This window comes from Oncorhynchus keta, chromosome 10 (genome assembly GCF_023373465.1).
Source record: "Oncorhynchus keta strain PuntledgeMale-10-30-2019 chromosome 10, Oket_V2, whole genome shotgun sequence".
Lineage (NCBI taxonomy): Eukaryota > Metazoa > Chordata > Actinopteri > Salmoniformes > Salmonidae > Oncorhynchus > Oncorhynchus keta.
Window position 1 is genome coordinate 24,063,608 of NC_068430.1, and position 16,455 is coordinate 24,080,062.

Genomic DNA, 16,455 nt, shown 5'->3' on the forward strand with positions numbered 1-16,455 from the left:
TTGACATCTCTCTTTTTTTTGGCAATTTAAGCAGCAATGATTTTATTAATCACTATTCAAATTAATATTTTGATAGTAACTGTGTACAGTATCTCCTGAACTTTTCAAACAGAATTGCTGATCTCAGACAGTTATTTGCTGAGGGTTTCATTATTTTAGTTTACAGGGGGCTGGGAGGAATGGCTCCCCACAAAAGGGCACTTGTTCAGATATATTTGTCATCACCATAAATCTGGCTGACCTCAAAACCACCACGGCTGCGCTGTCGGTGACATCTATTTGCCATGACACCTGTGTACCACTAGATGGCAGTAGAACACCACACATGAGTCAATTTAGATTACTTTTTTTTCCAGGATCACAGAGGAGAGAATTGCACGATGTGTGGAACTGCATTGATTGGTGTGAGAGTGCTTCTATTGTATAAGTCTGTCGAAATCCTCTGAAATCTAGGTCAGGTTTTTTTTGAGTTGATCATAGAATGATAGATATGCTAGCTCTTAAATCTGAAGACGCATCAGGCCGAATAGCTCATGTTCTAGAGTTGTGAACTGTTGTACCCCATACAAAACACTGCCACCACAAATCTCTATCTGAGCTGCTCTTGTTGTGGTTGAACTTTCCCATTATTGACAGACACCAGTGCTGTCTGGGATGAACACTATTTCTAGGTTGGCTCAGGTTACAGCCAGTGACCAGCCTAAAGAAAAGAATCACCTCTGTGCAGGGGATCAAAAGCAGAGAAACCAAGATGTCTGCTGCTCATTAACCTTCAGCAGGTTGAACATCGATGCCAAGCCCAATGTTCCCTTTTCTCCACTTTTTACTTTTAACAACTGAATAAGACATCATCACAATTTGTATTTTTGGAAAGAAATGAGAACATGGGAAAACTAAGTACAAAGAGTTATTGTCACTTGACTCATAAAGTAAAATATTGTGAGTGAGTGTGTGTGTGAGAGAGAGCTCTGCCCCTTGGAAACCCGATGTAGTCCATTGGCCACCTGTGCGCGGTGTGTGTGTGTGCGTGCCTCCTGTGTAATTAGGAAAAAGCATGTGCTAATTGAGTAATGGTCTTAGGACGCGGTAGAATCCACCTCACCACTCATTATCTATGAGTGTCAGCCATTAGTGCTTATGACAGCGACGTTTGAGTATTTGTTTCAGGTGTCCCACGTGGTGCTTTATAAACAGTTCTGCGTGGGTGGGCGTATTTCGTCATGTTAGAAGCAATGGTGTGAGTCCACTGGAGGTGTTGAATTACTGCCTCTGTTGCTCGTAATGCACGCCTTATGAGCTTGAAATATGCAAGCAGAGGGAGTGCTCCTTCAAAGACAGCCTATGTCTTCTTCATGGGGAAGTGTGCTGTGTGTAAAGTTATTACCGCACATCTCAGCCTGTGATTCAGACTAGATTAGGGAGAATTATTATATATATATATATATATATATATTTTAGGATTGTGCTCTCACTGTCAATATAGGCCTATGGACAACTACCGACTGGGGTTATTTTCACCCCAGAGGGATATTTTTTAAAATTATATTCTTAATAAATTGAAATCATTGTTAAGTGTTTCTGTATCAATATGGACTAAAATGTTGTCATTTGGGTTAATTTTGATCCCAGCCAGAAATACCTCATTCGGCCTATAGTCATTTGATAGATAGGACCTTTATTTGAGTCTCGGCTTCTCTGGAGACCTAATAACAAGTCATCCATACCAGCAAAGGGTGAAGGGGGACCTGTCTCAGTGATGGTGACCAGATAGACAGATCATCTGCAGAGATATAGCTCCCCCTAATATTGTACTTTTCTATACCACATATCATATGACTGTGTACAAAAACAAAATGACCGGGTTTTGTTTGCATACAAATACAAATCTGCCAATGGTATACAAAGTCTGTGAATGATAGACATGCTGGATAGAACTGCAATACATCATTTAGATACACTCTGAATATACACAGAGATGTATTGCTGTGTATTCATTGAATACTGGTCACTTTAATATTGTTTACATACTAATTTACCCACTTTGTGTATATACTGTATTCTAGTCATGGCTCATCCTATATAACTAATGCTGTACACACCTTTTCTTTTCATATACTGTCTTACACACTATTTTATATATATATATATATATATATATATACACACACACATGATGTTAGTAGTTTGAGGGGTTAAATGGATCTGCATATAGTGTCCCTTGTTAACGGGTGAGTAACTTGTTCACCTAGTTTTCTGAAGCTCACTTTTTGTTGTTGAACTTACTAGGCTCATGTATTTTCTACTCAGGCCATATATTTGATTTAGTTTTCATCATCTATCTCCTCTCTCATCCATTTCCCCTTGTCTTTATGCACAATATCCATTATATTGTGTATCACCTCGACCTAATCTAATTTATTTTATAAAGCAAATATTTCTCACCACTGAACAGAGATAAATCAATTACAGTCAGCTCATCTTACCTCACCACTCATACAGGCGTCCCGCTAAGCAGAAAAGCATAATCTTTCAGGGGATAAATGTGAAAATATTGATTGAGTGGGGAAGAAATATTCCTCAAGTTATGACTAGATATTTCCATAATGTTTTTCTCCATGAGACAACGATCATGGGTGGAAATAGTCCCAGAAGGGATCCTATATCCTGGGTCCCTGGAACACGAGTCGTCTTGCCCTTTACTCCAATCTTCCTCATTCAGCACTATTTCCTCTATAAACCCTGGCATGCCAAATGGGATATCTGAAATTGAAAGATATTATAAATAGGCTATTACAAATGTGCATTTTTGATATCCTGAACTTGGTCTCTTTGAAAATAGTTACTCGGGCTGAAAATACAAGTTTTGTCGACTGCGCCATGCACCGAGAAACAGATGGCATGAATTGAATTTCACACCATTTAACCTCATACCTTAATGCCCAGTAAAGTGTTTTCTTCTGTTAATTTGGTTTGGTCCAATACAACCCAGCCGTTTGCGGAAGATAGATGAGATAAGTGCTTTTGATGAAATAGTATTAACGGAATGGCCAGCAGCTTGGAATGTAGGCCTACCCATTAGCCGTGTTCACACTTGAGCTAAAAGGCCTAACATCCACACCGCTAAACGAGGTGGATTTTCCAATCACATTAGCTCTCTGGTGGTTTCACACATTTGTCAAAATATCCTGACATCCTTTTCAGTTGATTCAAACAACGGTTGGCGGCTGATCTGACAGCTGAGTCAATGCAGACAACAGCGGGTTTTAAGCGTTCATGCGGGAGCTCTCCATGGTTCTGAAGTCATATATAGCGCGCCACTGTCCATAAAGGTTAAAATCAAATCAAGTTGATTTGTCACGTGCGCCGAATACAACAGTGAAATGCTTACTTACAGGCTCTAACCAATAGTGCAAAAAATGTATTAGGTGAACAATAGGTAAGTAAAGAAATAAAACAACAGTAAAAAGACAGGTTATATACAGTAGTATGGTTAAAGTGATTATGCATATAAGATGAACAGAGAGTAGCAGTAGCGTAAAATAGGTGTTGGCGGGTGGTGGATGGGACACAATGCAGATAGCCTGGTTAGCCAATGTGCGGGAGCACTGTTTGGTCGGCCCTGTCCTCTATTGGAAGAAGAGACAGACTGCTGAGAGTCAGTGACGGAAAATTGCAACATTGGCTGACAGATCTGCCATTTGAAGCCTGTAGTGTTTCGTTTGTATGCGCTTCCTATGGTTATTTTCAAAGCAGCAGTATCTTCTCAAATGTCTATTTAAAATTATATTTCATGCAGACAGGCACATTCATACATGTAGGCTTACTTTTAGCCCAGGTTAACCTACAACCTCATCAGAACGAAATAACGAGTCACCATGAAACTAAGTGACATGCAAAGACAGAGGTAGTCTACACCTTCAACTGAAACGTTACAGCTCACATTCTAGCCGCTGGCTCACTTAAACCAAGTCGTAAAAATCCAGCGTGGAGCTTCGCGAGGTAGTCTGTGGTAAATATTTTATTAGATAAATGTCTGGGGCCTGGGCAGTAGAAGTGTAGACTACTCGATGCTGGAAATTAATCGCAAGGAGAGATTGAATATACTGACTGAATTGCACCGGGTCTAGTCGTGTTTTATCTGAGCACACTCAGAACACATTTTATTTAATGCTCTCTCCACCAAAGCATTCACTTCTGCAGCATAGGCTACAGTATGCCTATTTTTCGCTTATTCGATCAATGTAACGGAAGTTGTGTAGACTATAAACATATAGCCTAGTGAGCAGAAAGATAAGCCCCCTTCATATGTTCCGTGAAAAACATCTGAACATATCGGATCCTCCTCACATTAGGTCGTTAGCGGACATCGACCTGGCCAAAGCCTAATGACTAGCCTAAATTGGCTACTGCGCTAAACAATCAATCGCAAAGCCCTCATAGAATAATCTTGGGATCAAATAAATGATAGCTTTTCTCTTGGAGCATATCTGTGAGACGGAGATGATTAAATTATGTTTAACACCACCTCGGGGGTTTACATTACACCAACGCGCTTACAGATGGGCACAGAATCAAGTAGGCCTATTGATATTTATGCGGCGTTTGTAATGTGATTGAAGTGTGGAAGTGAGCCGGCCTATTATGTGATGCTAAGTGTAATCGATTAAATTGATCTATAGTTGAGCATCTGCCAATCTGTCTAAAACCGATTAGAGGACCCTCACCCCCCAGCCCACAGAAACGCAATGCTGACTAAACGAATAACTTTTGGATCGCACTGAGCTCGTCATCATCACTTGGTTTTCTCCTCACACTTGCCATGCCGTCATTTCAGCACAGCCCTCACTTGGCGACTTGTAAACTATGACATCACTGAACGTAGCCTATACTTGATAGATTGCAAATGGGGCGGGCGGGCGCAGCGCATGTGTTCAGAATGGGAAAGACAGCTCACAATTCTCCTGTCAAATCGATCCCAGCTCGAGAGGTGTGCGCGCGGGGGAGCGCAACTATCATTCTACCATCACCATCACTCTTGCATCTCTCCAGCGGCTAGCGAACCCGTCTGACGGGCATTGGCGGGGGACCATTGTCAATAACACAATGAACTAGTGTTGAACGTTTAGAAAACATTAGTCTCTTTTCGCTCTTTTGGATGTATTCACTTTTGGTTACTTTTTTTCTGTCATGAACCTCTAAATCTCTATGCCACTGTCTTCGTTTGGTTTCCGTTGTTATGGGACGCAGTAAGATACTGTAACTAGAGGGTGGAACCAGTCTGTAACCAAACTCAGACAGCTCACCCAGCTCCAGCGCGGTGGTACCCGGATAAACTGTAGCCCACCCTGCTGCTCGCCTGACTGTGACCGGCTTCGCCAGATTGGCAGGCAGCTGTAAGGATTAGGTTTATAGTCGGAAACCGGATTCAGTGAAGTGAAGAAAAAGTAACACAGCAAGCGAGCTATCCCCGGATTCCTAAACAATTTGATTATGCCGTCGGTTTTATAGATTTAGGTAAGAGGGTATTTTTCATTCTTAATTCCTTGCATTGATTTGTATAGATCACCTGCTTTCCTGTTTGTTTCGTGACTGTTCCATGGGCTCGGGCGCACACGTTCAGTGATAGGCTAATGAAATAGGGACCAGGGTCAAGAGACGACTTTGCTTTTCGAAGGTGTAGGCACTAGGCAGGCTACCATTTTTCATGCCGCACAGAGGAGGGGTGGTTACTGCTAAAGGGGAAAATAACTTTGATGTTCTGGGTCTCTATAGTGTGCTCAATTTGCTCAATGACCACCCTATGAGAGGAGGACGTTTTGGAGAAAAATACAAGAATGAAACTATTTATCCTCAATCTCTGGCCATTAAAGTCACTTCAGATTCCTGTATTCTTTACATTGCTTAATCCAAATCCTTACACTGGATTGCAATAGACGGTCTTAAATTAAAACGAGGGAACTTTAGAAAAATCCAATCCACTGTCATTTGAATCTGCTCGCAGTAAGGTAGAGAGTGTAAAACAGAGACAAACGGCGGGATTGATGCAGTGTTCAGTGCGAGGCTAAATAAGCGTTAATCGGGGCTCGGTGCTGTTTATTAGCGGCTATCGAGTGGTCGGTAAGGCTGTTCAGCTGATCTGGCTCTTTTTCACCGGGGCTCTAACGGCTTCGTCTGGATCCTGATCTGGTGAGAATAGAGAAGGAGCGGAGACGTAGGCGCGCAGTGAGAAAATGCGCAGCTGAACGCTCTACTCACAGCAGGGCTGGACTGAAGTGAAAGGCTTTTATTAACGTGCAGAAACAGACATCATGCAATAGAGAATAAATATTAATATTATTCACAAACTCTTTCAATTCAATTGAAAGGGGCTTTTTTTGGCATGGGAATCACGTCTCTCTCTCCCTCTCTCTCACTCTAGCTCTCTCTCTCTAGCTCTCTCTCTAGCTCTCTCTCTCTAGCTCTCTCTCTCTCTCTCTCTCTCTCTCTCTCTCTCCCTCTCTCTCTCTCTCTCTCTCTCTCTCTCTCTCTCTCTCTCTCTCTCTCTCTCTCTCTCTCTCTCTCTCTCTCTCTCTCTCACACACACACACACACACACACACATTAAGAGGAAAATGACTTGGTGCATGTTAATGAGAGCAGAAATGAGAGCCAACCCCTATTATGTTGTAATTGTTAGTCATCCTTGTCTCTAACCCCCACCCTCCTCCTCCCCACCACCTCCTCTCTGCTCTTCTCTCTCATCCTTGTCTCTAACCCCCACCCTCCTCCTCCCCACCACCTCCTCTCTGCTTTTCTCTCTCATCCTTATCTCAAACCCCTACCCTCCTCCTCCCCACCACCTCCTCTGTGCTCTTCTCTCTCATCCTTGTCTCTAACCCCCACCCTCCTCATCCCCACCACCTCCTCTCTGCTCTTCTCTCTCATCCTTGTCTCTAACCCCCACCCTCCTCCTCCCCACCACCTCCTCTCTGCTCTTCTCTTTCATTCTCTGCTTTGCATTTTGTACAGAGTGAGAAAGAGTGTAATTATTTCCCCATTGTGTCTCTGTCCAGTAGTGGCAGTCTACAGGGACCGTGTCATTAGTACAGTGCAGAGGGGGAGATGGAGAGGTCCCCAGAGAGAGGAAAGGTTTGGCGACTTAATTCTCAATGGCAGTAACATGAAGATAGGTGCAGTACTCTACATTTCAATGAGATCACTCGAGCAAACCTGGCCTCCTCTTTCACTGAACCATCGTCAATACACATGCGTGCCACACACACACACACACACACACACACACACACACACACACACACACACACACACACACACACACACACACACACACACACACACACACACACACACACACACACACACACACACACACACACACACACACACACACACACACACACACACACACACACACACACACACACGCCTCTTTGTATTGAGAATTGAGGATTCTCACCAGCATATCTCCAAGCTATGTTGCTTCCCCTTTGTCAGCCTCTGTGGTCCCATTTTATCTCCACATACCCCCTCCTCTATACCTTCCCACATCCAGACTCCTCTCCCACTTCTCAGAACCCCCACCAGACAGCAATAAGGCCTATCCTGTGAGGCTCCTACATGGCATGGCCATCCTTTTCCTCCCGGCATGCAGGGGATTTATCTGGCTGAGTGATTGTGAATGCGGAGGAGTGTATTGTGTGCATTTGTGATTGTGTTTGAGTATGAGGCTAAAAGCAGGCAGGGAGGGGACAGACCAGATACTCCTGGGCGATAAGCTAGATGAATGACAGAGGGATCCCGGATAGCAGTGCGACAGACTGATCTGAGATCAGCTGTACGCTGGCATTAGCAGATTCACTGTGTGCCACTGTGATTGATGCTGTGCAATCCAGAGAGGAGGAGAGGAGAGATCCTCCCAGCAGGGAGGTAGAGAGAGGAGAGTGGGAGGCCTCTCATCTGTAAGTGAGATTGGTCCTGATGGCCATTCATCCTCTCCTCTGTTGCCCGAACCATACTGTACTGTACTGGGTAGTCTCCAGAGAGATATGAGAGTCAATCGCATCCTAATGCAGCACAGGAGCTGGAGAAAAAACACTCCATCAGAGCTTCCATAGAGGCCAGGCTGAGATGGAGAGTGCAGCCAGAGATCAGTGTCACCTCTGGGGTAGCCTGGAGGAAGGTAGGGCAGTTTAACATTAGAGGGAGTATGTGTGCCTGTGCCATGAGCAGCAGAAGGCAGAGGACACAACCCACTGTCATGAAGAGTATGATGTGTGAGTTAGAAATCCATTGAGCCCTTGCTTTTTTTAATCAAAGGGAGCCTCTCTAAAGAGAGTGAATGGTTAAAGGCCGAGTGCAGTCAAAAACGTGATTTACCTGTGTTTTATATATATATCAAATCAAATCAAAGTTTACTTGTCACGTTCGCCGAATACAACAGATGAAATTGTGAATACAGTGAAATTCTTACTTACAGGCTCTAACCAACAGTGTAAGAAAGGTATTAGGGGAACAATAGGTAGGTAAAGAAATAAAACAACAGTAAAAAGACAGGCTAAATACAGTAGCGAGGCTATAAAAGTAGCGAGGCTACATACAGACACCGGTTAGTCAGGCTGATTGAGGTAGTATGTACATGTAGATATGGTTAAAGTGACTATGCATATATGATGAACAGAGAGTAGCAGCAGTGTAAAAGAGGGGTTGGCGGGTGGTGGGACATAATGCAGATAGTCCGGGTAGCCATTTGATTACCTGTTCAGGAGTCTTATGGCTTGGGGGTAAAAACTGTTCAGAAGCCTTTTTGTCCTAGACATGGCACTCCGGTATCGCTTGCCATGCGGTAGTAGAGAGAACAGTCTATGACTGGGGTGGCCAAACACACTACCCTCTGAAGTGCAATTGCCGTACCAGGCAGTGATGCAACCAGTCAGGATGCTCTCGATGTTGCAGCTGTAGAACCGTTTGAGGATCTGAGGACCCATGCCAAATCTTTTTAGTTTCCTGAGAGGGAATAGGCTTTGTCGTGCCTAACATCACCATTAACATTACCCACCCATTGAGAAAGAGAGTTCCAAACCTTTCTGCCAAAGGGGCGGCAGGGTAGTGGTTAGAGCGTTGCACTAGTAACCGAAAGGTTGCAAGTTCAAACCCCCGAGCTGACAAGGTACAAATCTGTCGTTCTGTCCCTGAACAGGCAGTTAACCCACTGTTCCTAGGCCGTCATTGTTCTTAACTGACTTGCCTGGTTAAATGAAGGTAATAAAAATAACAGCTCGTTTTCAGTTTTCCCCATTCGGACGACTCCCAGACAGTCCTAGCAAAATTCTTGCTTGAGAAATTGCTCTTTGCGAAGGAGCTATTTTTGTTCGTTTTTGATCAATTTAATTGAAAAAAAATCACAGTAAGGTACGTAATTGTTACCCAGAAATGATTTGATTTTGAGACAAAAATGGCTGCTTTGAACCTTTAAGGGATCCCATTAAAGAAAGATGGAATCCCCTGTGTTCTCTCTCCCTTATCTCTCTCTGCTACTCTCTCTCCCCTTATTTCTCTCTGCTACTCTCTCTCCCTTATCTCTCTCTGCTACTCTCTCTCCCCTTATTTCCCCCCTCTCTCTTTCTGTCTGTCTCTTTCTCTTACTGTCCCTCACCCTCTATCTTCCTTTTTATCGCTCTCCCCTTTTCTCTCTCTGAGTCTGTTGTCTCTGTGCCCCAGGAGGCTGCAGTAATACAGTGAGGGAGATGAAAATGTGTGGTGTGTAACAGCCTGGAAAAGTAGTGTGTGAATGAGGAAGGCGAGCCCTGGAAGACAGAGGCAGAACAGAGGGAGGAGAGACATTGCACCGTGGTCCATTGAGCTGTTCTCCTTCGTTCGTCCTGCATGTGTCCCACTGCCTCCCAGGGTTCTGTGATGTCTGGCCTCACTCTACGTAATGGAATCTGAGGCGCTGTTGTCTCCGGCAGAACTGTTTGGTTCCATTTAGCAGGGCTGGCTTTGATGGACAGCTCAACCTGAAAGCCCTGGGATTAAGGAACAGCAGTCATTTAAAAAGAGAAAGTATGAATGAGGTAGGCATTTGTTTGCGCAAGTAATGTATTTTGTAAAGTGGGAGTTTTGAGGTTGAAAGAAAATAGTTGTTAAATGTATTCTGTCCAGATGTTGGCTGATCACAGAACAAACCCACTTCCCTCTAAACTTTCTCCCTGAATCTCACATTCCTACAGACTTTCATTTCGTATGGAAAAAGTACAAGGAAGTTGTCTTGCTCTCTCATTTCACATATCCCATAGAAAAGAGCACCATCTTCATTTTACGATGCAAACACTTTTATGGATAAAGTCAATAATACATTTCTCCTCACAGTTGGGTTGGTTGATTGATCACAATGGGATTTTGTTCATTGATAAGATTCATTGTGATGATGACAGATCCCCTGTAAGCGACGGTAATGATTGTAATTGAACAGACACGGCTCCTACCCATGGTGCAGTATATATCACCCAGGATGCAATCTGCTCCTGTCCCTGCTCGCGGCATGTTGCTGTGGCAGCTGGCAGATGTGCAGGTAAGCGTGAGTGACATTGTGTGTGTGTGTGATTATTAACGTCTCCCAGTGTAGGCCTAGCATGGGGCCACTGTGAAGGGCTGCAAACTAACGCCACTGATAGAGCCTACACCAGTCACAGTCACAGCAGCACCCAGAGAAACACTACAGGCTGTAGGGGGATTTAGACCTGTGGGACTAAAGACTGAAAGGGAAAGATGGAGGGTGGTTTGTTCTTTCTCTGCAGGTGAGTATTTGTGCCTGTGTGAGAGAAGATGGGTGTTGTTTTTTTGTGTGTACCTGTACCTGTACCTGTACCTGTGCCTCTGTCTCTGTCTCTGTCTCTGTCTCTGTCTCTCTCTCTCTCTCTCTCTCTCTCTCTCTCTCTCTCTCTCTCTCTCTCTCTCTCTCTCTCTCTCTCTCTCTCTCTCTCTCTCTCTCTCTCTCTCTCTCTCTCTCTCTCCCTCCCTCGGTTGTATTGAAGGCAGAGCCAGAGATCTCTCTGAGTATTGCGGTAGTGTGTTTGAGGTGATGGCTTTGTAATGAGAGCTCCAGGCTGCCACCGGTCAGGAGACTGTCTCTGAGGGGGACTGATGTCACTCACAGGATCAGTGGACATTGCCAGGCTCAGGGGTGTTAGAGGATGACACATATAATTCAATGTATGTGTGTGTGGTGTAGTGTGTTTGGCTGTCTCTCTGTGTGTGTGTTTGGCTGTCTCTCTGTGTGTGTGTTTGGCTGTCTCTCTGTGTGTGTGTGTTAGCATTGGTTTTATGTATGAGTGCGAGGAAAACAGAGTGATACGATGTCATGCTCTGGAGACCCACAGACAAATGAATTCACTTATTGACACCACTGACACAACTCACTGACTTTGTAAAATGAACAATTGATCAGCCCCTCTCTCTTTCCTCCCCCTCTCTCTGGCCCCTCTCTCTTTCTCTCCTTTTTTTAACCTTTATTTAACTAGACAAGTCAGTTAAGAACAAATTCTTATTTTCAATGACGGCCTAGGAACAGTGGGTTAACTGCCTGTTCAGGGGCAGAACGACAGATTTGTACCTTGTCAGGGGATTTGAACTTGCAACCTTCCGGTTACTGGACTTGCAACCTTCCGGTTACTAGTCCAACACTCTAACCATTAGGATATCCTGCCTCTCTCCGGACCCTCTCTCTCTCTCCCTCTCTCTCTCCAGCCCCTCTCTCTCTCTCCTTGGCCCGCCCGTTTGCACACGTGGCACATTTGGCCATTAATATATTTACGTGCTAGCCGGCACCAGCCTGGTTATTAGCAACAGAGAGGCCTGTTGGCTGTGAGTGTGCGGGCTTAGCGCCGAGGACTCAGCCCCTCCTCTCTCCATGAGACAAGGCCCATTGATTGGTCTGGTCCATAGGCATATAGCACGTAGTCAGCTGGGTGGAGGAGTCAATGAGCCCAGTGCATTCCTCACCGCTAAAGACCCAGGATTAGCTCAACTTCAGAGGGGCTGTGGCGCCGTGCATAGAAAATCAAACCTAGCTCCACATCAACGTTGTTTATTTTCCATTAATCATAATTTGGACACAAAGCACGATGAATTACTGCAGTTATCGGGCGATTTGCCTGTCAGAGATTATTTTGGCTATGTTTGCTGTGAAGTTGCTCGATAGACTGCGGGAGGCTGGTCTCTCTCTCTCTCTCTCTCTCTCTCTCTCTCTCTCTCTCTCTCTCTCTCTCTCTCTCTCTAGCTCTCTCTCTCTCTCTAGCTCTCCCCCCCCCCTCTCTCTCTCTCTCTCTCTCTCTCTCTCTCTCTCTCTCTCTCTCTCTAGCTCTCTCTCTCTCTCTAGCTCTCTAGCTCTCTCTCTCTAGCTCTCTCTAGCTCTCTCTCTCTAGCTCTCTCTAGCTCTCTCTCTCTATAGCTCTCTCGCTCTCTCAATTCAATTCAATTCAATTCAAGGGCTTTATTGGCATGGGAAACATGTGTTAACATTGCCAAAGCAAGTGAGGTAGACAACATACAAAGTGAATATATAAGGTGAAAAACAACAAAAATGAACAGTAAACATTACACATACAGAAGTTTCAAAACAGTAAAGACATTACAAATGTCATATTATATATATATATATATATATATATATATATACAATGTACAAATAGTTAAAGGATACAAGATAAAATAAATAAGCATAAATATGGGTTGTATTTACAATGGTGTTTGTTCTTCACTGGTTGCCCTTTTCTCGTGGCAACAGGTCACAAATCTTGCTGCTGTGATGGCACACTGTGGAATTTCACCCAGCAGATATGGGAGATTTTCAAAATTGGATTTGTTTTCGAATTCTTTGTGGATCTGTGTGATCTGGGGGAAATATGTATCTCTAATATGGTCATACATTGGGCAGGAGGTTAGGAAGTGCAGCTCAGTTTCCACCTCATTTTGTGGGCAGTGAGCACATAGCCTGTCTTCTCTGGAGAGCCATGTCTGCCTACGGCGGCCTTTCTCAATAGCAAGGCTATGCTCACTGAGTCTGTACATAGTCAAAGCTTTCCTTAATTTTGGGTCAGTCACAGTGGTCAGGTATTCTGCCGCTGTGTACTCTCTGTGTAGGGCCAAATAGCATTCTAGTTTGCTCTGTTTTTTTGTTAATTCTTTCCAATGTGTTAAGTAATTATCTTTTTGTTTTCTCATGATTTGGTTGGGTCTAATTGTGCTGTTGTCCTGGGGCTCTGTAGGGTGTGTTTGTGTTTGTGAACAGAGCCCCAGGACCAGCTTGCTTAGGGGACTCTTCTCCAGGTTCATCTCTCTGTAGGTGATGGCTTTGTTATGGAAGGTTTGTGAATCGCTTCCTTTTAGGTGGTTGTAGAATTTAATGGCTCTTTTCTGGATTTTGATAATTAGTGGGTATCGGCCTAATTCTGCTCTGCATGCATTATTTGGTGTTTTACGTTGTACACGGAGGATATTTTTGCAGAATTCTGCGTGCAGTCTCAATTTGGTGTTTGTCCCATTTTGTGAAGTCTTGGTTGGTGAGCTCACAACCATAAAGGGCAATGGGCTCTATGACTGATTCATGTATTTTTAGCCAAATCCTAATTGGTATGTTGAAATGTATGTTTCTTTTGATGGCATAGAATGCCCTTCTTGCCTTGTCTCTCAGATCGTTCACAGCTTTGTGGAAGTTACCTGTGGCGCTGATGTTTAGGCCAAGGTATGTATAGTTTTTTGTGTGCTCTAGGGCAACAGTGTCTAGATGGAATTTGAATTTGTGGTCCTGGTGACTGGACCTTTTTTGGAACACCATTATTTTGGTCTTACTGAGATTTACTGTCAGGGCCCAGGTCTGACAGAATCTGTGCATAAGATCTAGGTGCTGCTGTAGGCCCTTCTTGGTTGGTGACAGAAGCACCAGATCATCAGCAAACAGCAGACATTTGACTTCGGATTCTAGCAGGGGGAGGCCGGGTGCTGCAGACTTTTCTAGTGCCCGCGCCAATTCGTTGATATATATGTTGAAGAGGGTGGGGCTTAAGCTGCATCCCTGTCTAACCCCACGACCCTGTGTGAAGAAATGTGTGTGTTTTTTTCAAATTTTAACCGCACACTTGTTGTTTGTGTACATGGATTTTATAATGTCATATGTTTTACCCCCAACACCACTTTCCATCAGTCTGTATAGCAGACCCTCATGCCAGATTGAGTCGAAGGCTTTTTTGAAATCAACAAAGCATGAGAAGACTTTGCCTTTGTTTTGGTTTGTTTGGTTGTCAATTAGGGTGTGCAGGGTAAATACATGGTCTGTTGTACGGTAATTTGGTAAAAAGCCAATTTGACATTTGCTCAGTACATTGTTTTCATTGAGGAAATGTACGAGTCTGCTGTTAATAATAATGCAGAGGATTTTCCCAAGGTTACTGTTGACACATATACCACGGTAGTTATTGGGGTCAAATTTGTCTCCACTTTTGTGGATTGGGGTGATCAGTCCTTGGTTCCAAATATTGGGGAAGATGCCAGAGCTAAGTATGATGTTAAAGAGTTTTAGTATAGCCAATTGGAATTTGTTGTCTGTATATTTGATCATTTCATTGAGGATACCATCGACACCACAGGCCTTTTTGGGTTGGAGGGTTTTTATTTTGTCCTGTAACTCATTCAATGTAATTGGAGAATCCAGTGGGTCCTGGTAGTCTTTAATAGTTGATTCTAAGATCTGTATTTGATCATGTATATGTTTTTGCTCTTTATTCTTTGTTATAGATCCAAAAAGATTGGAGAAGTGGTTTACCCATACATCTCCATTTTGGATAGATAATTCTTCGTGTTGTTGTTTGTTTAGTGTTTTCCAATTTTCCCAGAAGTGGTTAGAGTCTATGGATTCTTCAATTATATTGAGCTGATTTCTGACATGCTGTTCCTTCTTTTTCCGTAGTGTATTTCTGTATTGTTTTAGTGATTCACCATAGTGAAGGCGTAGACTCAGTTTTTCCGGGTCTCTATGTTTTTGGTTGGACAGGTTTCTCAATTTCTTTCTTAGATTTTTGCATTCTTCATCAAACCATTTGTCATTATTGTTAATTTTCTTCGGTTTTCTATTTGAGATTTTTAGATTTGATAGGGAAGCTGAGAGGTCAAATATACTGTTAAGATTTTCTACTGCCAAGTTTACACCTTCACTATTACAGTGGAACGTTTTACCCAGGAAATTGTCTAAAAGGGATTGAATTTGTTGTTGCCTAATTGTTTTTGGTAGGTTTCAAACTGCATTCCTTCCATCTATAGCATTTCTTAATGTTACTCAGTTCCTTTGGCTTTGATGCCTCATGATTGAGTATTGCTCTGTTTAAGTAGACTGTGATTTTGCTGTGGTCTGATAGGGGTGTTAGTGGACTGACTATGAACGCTCTGAGAGATTCTGGGTTGAGGTCAGTGATAAAGTAGTCTACAGTACTACTGCCAAGAGATGAGCTATAGGTGTACCTACCATAGGAGTCCCCTCGAAGCCTACCGTTGACTATGTACATACCCAGCGTGCGACAAAGCTGCAGGAGTTGTGACCCCTCTCTCTCTCTCTCTCTCTCTCTCTCTCTCTCTCTCTCTCTCTCTCTCTCTCTCTCTCTCTCTCTCTAGCTCTCCTCTCTCTCTCTCTCTCTCTAGCTCTCTCCCTCTCTCTAGCTCTCTCTATCTCTCTCTAGCTCTCTCTCTCTAGCTCTCTCCTCTCTCTCTCTCTCTCTCTAGCTCTCTCCCTCTCTCTCTCTCTCTAGCTCTCTCTATCTCTCTCTAGCTCTCTCTCTCTCTCTAGCTCTCTAGCTCTCTCTCTCTCCAGCTCTCTCCCTCTCTCTCTCTCTAGCTCTCTAGCTCTCTCTCTCTCTCTCTCTCTCTCTCTCTCTCTCTCTCTCTCTCTCTCTCTCTCTCTCTCTCTCTCTCTCTCTCTCTCTCTCTCTCTCTCTCTCTCTCTCTCTCTCGGTGCATGCTGGGTGTTTTTGGAGTTTGAGTGTTTGGTGTGGAAAGCTCTATCCTAACTAACTTTCTTGATTCTATTCTTTACATGTTATTTTCTATGGTGGAGGGTTAATGCAATATTTGTTTTTAGCGGTATCCAAAGTTTTTTTTTTCAAAGTTAGGGTGGAAGAGGACAGAGTAACGTTCCGGGGGGTTGCAAGGTATAGTGTGCTCAATGGCTTCTCAGCCTAGTGCGCAGGAGACGCTGTCGATACAGCATGGTTTCAGGTGTGTTCCTGAGAACGGAGTTAAGGTGGAGGAGGTTCTGCTCGTGGTCGGTGAACAGGTAGGAGCTGAGTTTATACATTCTGCTTCTAGAATGAACAAGGCTGTGGTTGTGTTCATGAAAAGGGCTAATTTGGTCGGTAGGCTAATTGCTAGCGGAATATTTGTAAGGGATGTGTTGGTGTCAATTTCACCTCTCTC

General features: G+C 43.8%; 1 protein-coding gene across 1 annotated transcript in view; it reads left to right on the forward strand.

The window, feature by feature from the left end:
- The first annotated feature begins 5,099 nt into the window (after positions 1-5,099).
- LOC127932174 (chemokine-like protein TAFA-4) overlaps positions 5,100-16,455 on the forward strand; it is a 167,927-nt gene continuing 156,571 nt past the window's right edge. Inside the window, exon 1 of the mRNA XM_052526738.1 lies at positions 5,100-5,514. The gene's annotated coding sequence lies outside the window, so the exon portion shown is untranslated. The remainder of the gene's footprint in view (positions 5,515-16,455) is intronic.